The sequence below is a fragment of the Macaca fascicularis genome, chromosome 9 (genome assembly GCF_037993035.2).
Source record: "Macaca fascicularis isolate 582-1 chromosome 9, T2T-MFA8v1.1".
NCBI lineage: Eukaryota > Metazoa > Chordata > Mammalia > Primates > Cercopithecidae > Macaca > Macaca fascicularis.
In genome coordinates, this window is record NC_088383.1 from 83,707,017 (window position 1) to 83,711,264 (window position 4,248).

Here is a 4,248-nt window from a genome sequence, read left to right on the forward strand (position 1 = left end):
GTAATGGTAGGTAATTATGAAAGGTAACATGGACAATATTTCTCTTCCTCTTAGGATGTTTGCTGGGCTAGAAGCTGTCCTCACACGCCTCTGTCTGGCTGTCATAGCAGAGGTATTACAGCCTGTAAGAGGCAGGCCTAGGGGTCAGATGGCCTGGGCTCAAACCTTGCCTTTTTCGGTTACCACCTGTGCAACTGGGGCTGAAAGCTTGACTTTCCTCAACTGTAAAAGGGAAATAAAATGTCTACCTCGTAGGGCCACATGTATTGGAAGTAAATGAAATAATGCACACCCAGTGCCTGTTGTATAGTAAGTACATGATAAGTGTTATTTATTTATTATTTATTTATTTGAGATGGAGTTTCATTTTTGTTGCCCAGGCTGGAATACAGTGGTGCAATCTCGGTTCACTGCAACCTCTGCCTCCCACGTTCAAGTGATTCTCCTGCCTCAGCCTCCTCAGTAGCTGGGATTACAAGCATGTGCCACCACACCCGGCTAATTTTTGTATTTTTAGTAGAGGTGGGATGTCACCATGTTGGCCAGGCTGGTTTCAAAATCCTGACCTCAAGTGATCCATCCACCTCGGCCTCCCGAAGTGCTAGGATTACAGGCATGAGCCACCGTGCCTGGCCTGATAACTGTTATTTATTATGTTTCTAGAATAATTTATATTTGTCAAACCATAAAGATTTTTGTGCCTTCCTATTTCTTGTCCTCATGCGGTTCCCTTCGTTTTGTCGCATACTTAGTGGAGAAACGCCCCTCCTTCTTCTTGCATTACAGCAACTATTGAAATACAAAAGGAATGAGGTGCCTGGAAAGAGAAATTGCTTTTGACAAGTTACCCTTTTATTCCGCCTCTCATTTTTGGAGGCCTAGGGCCAGCTAGCCAGGCTGATGTGAAGAACTGCTTATAGTGTGAGCAAATTGGGTGTGGAGGGTACGGAGCTCCATGCCTGCACAATGGCGCTCTCCCGACCAAGTCTGCAGGGAAGGCCGTGGGTGGGCCTCTGACAGAAGGTATTCTTTCTCAGTGCTGTATGTGACATCTTGGTCAAATGGACGGAGTGAGTCTTTGTGATGTTGCAATGTTTTATTGTTACTAGCACTTTAGCAACTATCTGGAGCTGACAGGACAGCTGTTCAGAAAGAGATGATATTTTCTCAGTTTGTGTAAGTCACCAGTGACCCGAAATGTGCATTTCATCGGTAAATTAGGAAAGGAGAATGAGTCTTTGAGCCTTCTGGATTTGGAAGCCTTCCCTATCATTCCAGCTAGTCACACAATATAATATCTAAAATTCTGGCCCAGGCATGATGCCTCATGCCAGTAATCCCAGTACTTTGGGAGGCTGAGGTGGGAGGATTGTTTGAGCCCAGGAGTTTGAGATCAGCCTGGGCAACAAAGTGAGACCCTGTCACTACAAAACAATTAAAAAAAAAATCTGGGCATGGTGGTACACACCTATAGTCCCAGCTACTCAGGAGGCTGAGATGGGAGGATCACCTGAGCCTGGGAGGTCAAGGCTGCAGCGAGCTGTGATTGTGCCACTGTACTCCAGTCTAGGCAACAGAGTGAGACCCTCTCTCAAAAAATATAAAATAAAATCAAATCTCTGATCGGCCATCCTCTGTAATTGGAGATACTCATTCAGTTTCCCTCTATGTTAGGATTAATGTGGGTATGAACAGATCAGTGTTAAGGCCAAAGTTTGCCCTTCAAGACACTTTGGGTCCTTGTTAATGTATCTAGAGAACAGTCATGTATTAATGCTTATTTGTGTCCCTCCTCAGTTTGCAAGCAAGCATTTTCCCAGGAGATAGAGTGGCCAAGGTATTGCCTGTGTCTGACCCCCTTCTCCTGTCTGAAACAAGGTGAGCCTATTTCAGGAAGAGACATTGGCAATGGTGCATTTTTAATGAGAATGGCATGCCCTCTGCAGCCTCCTCAGGCGTGGAGCTGGGCCGGGAGCTAGGAACACCTGCTCTTAAGTGTTGTATGTTTCAACCCACTGAAAGATCTTAGTGCAAAATCAAGCATGGAATGATGTTCTGTGGTTTTCAAATAAGTTCCTAGAGGGTTTGAGTTGGATAGGCTGGGAAGAAACCTATTCACCTATGACAGACCTAACCAGACGCCGATGTCTGGCCAGGGAAAACTGGACATGTTTACAGGACCCAAGAGGGTTGGCTCCTCATTTAAAACATTTATAACATTATAGCCTGGCCCCAAATCCAGCTGAGCTGAGAACCGTGAAGAGGGTAAGTGTGTTGGGTCTGTGTGTTTATGCAGTTGAGTGAAATCAAGTTTGTTCTCTAGAGAAACTGCAGATCAATTTGTTGCATCTTTGATAATTTCCCCTGTACATGCCAACTCTTAACCTCATAAAAAAGCTCCCATAATTATCTCCAAACTGAACTTTTCTCAGTTCCTTTGGATAAATAAAAATTCTCCATGAATCAATTAGAGGAATCTTCATTTTTTTAAATATCAAAGAATTGGATTAAAATGGATTGTACAGGAAATGCTGTCATTAAAAGGGCCAAGAAAAGAAGACATGCTTAATTATTGAGTGGAATATTCATAATTTTGCATATCTATCAGCTCAGTGTGTCCTCCCTAACTTGTTTTTAAGATGTACAAAAGGAACACATATTATAGCTCTTGCTCTCTTTTTTTTTAAGGAAGGCAAAACAAATGCCAACATAACCATTGTTTTTGACTACTTTCATTTATCTCTCTTTCAGGGTTACCCTCCACCCAGCCACTGTCTAAAGAGCTTCATTTAAAGGTAACCCTGTAAGGCCTTGAGAAGGGTTTTGCTACCAAGTTATTGTATTTAATTACAAATTATTCCTAGTCCCCGCCTTCTCTGTGGTTAGTTGTGGATTTCTGTTTTTTTCAGTTGGATAAAGGAAGTTCCCAACTATAGGAGACCTGCAGACTTACCATGTGTTCCTTGGAGCACCCTGGCTTAGTCAGGATATTTCTGAATGCTCCCTTTGGGTGCACCTCTTGTTGATACAAGCAAAAACTAGCATAGGGACCCTGGAGCAGGAAGTGGATAGGTATTGTCGAAACCATCCCAATAAACCTTTATGAGGCCCGTATTCTGAGTTAGGCTGACTCATGGCTTGAATTTGGCCAGCAGTAGAAAAGGAACTTGCCACAGTGGCGGGAGGCATCCTGGTTTTTCTGAGAATAGGGAATGGCGAAGGATGGCTGGTATCTGTCTTTGAAATGCCTGTGCCCTACACTCCCACCACCTCTGTCTCCCGTTTTCTGCCTTATCTTTTCCTCATCTCTCTAGCAAGTTCCTTCTCTCCTTTTGCCCCCCATTTCTCTGTCACTGTCTTTCACTTTCTCCTCTTCAATGTGGTCCTGACTATTTTCTTCCACATCAAAGGTAGAAGTGGGTCACTTGATTAATTACCGTGCAGTAGAATCCTTTGCCTCCTTGACACACAAGCCAAGGGGACAAAGGGCCACTCTTTAGAAGCCTTGAGCTGTGTGGGTGCCGGGTGGGGGATTCACAAGCCTGAAAGAATGGAGCCTTCCCAGCAGGGATGTGAAGGTTCCTAGACCCTGTAGAAGAATAAAGTTGCCACTGCCGCGCATTGTGGTTGCGCCGTATTTGCATTTGAGGGGAGAGCACACAACTCCAGTTTTAAACCATATGGACTATATAGAAACTTGACTTAAACTTTAAAATCTTTTATGGGTGGAAATCAGTAGCACTTGGAAATGAAAGGAGGTTAAATCATGATGACTGACAGTTTAACTTACACACTGTCCGTTACAGCACCACTCGCCCCATGTGGCTGGTTTCACTTAAATTAATTAAACTAACATAAAATTTAATACTCAGTTCTTCGGTCACATGTGTCAAGTGTTCTATTGGACAGTGCAGGAATAAGACATTTCTGTCACTGAAGAAACTTCTACTGGACACCCCTGCTCTTAACTCTTCATTCTTTTAAGCCAGGTAGCTTAAAGGAGGTCTGGAGTGCTTCGCAATAGAAAGTTAAGAGGGATTCCAGAACTGGCTGGAAAAAAAGAAAACTTTTAACAGAATGACAAGGTAAAGTAAACTATTTAGAATTTAATTGATCCAAATGAGGTATTCTTTGGGAAGGTGTTTGAGAAGTTGAAGAAAAACTATGCAATAAAAGTTGGAAGTATGACAGTTACTGAGATTATTCCGAAGAGAGGAAGAATTGGCAACTGAGGATGAAAACTCAGCT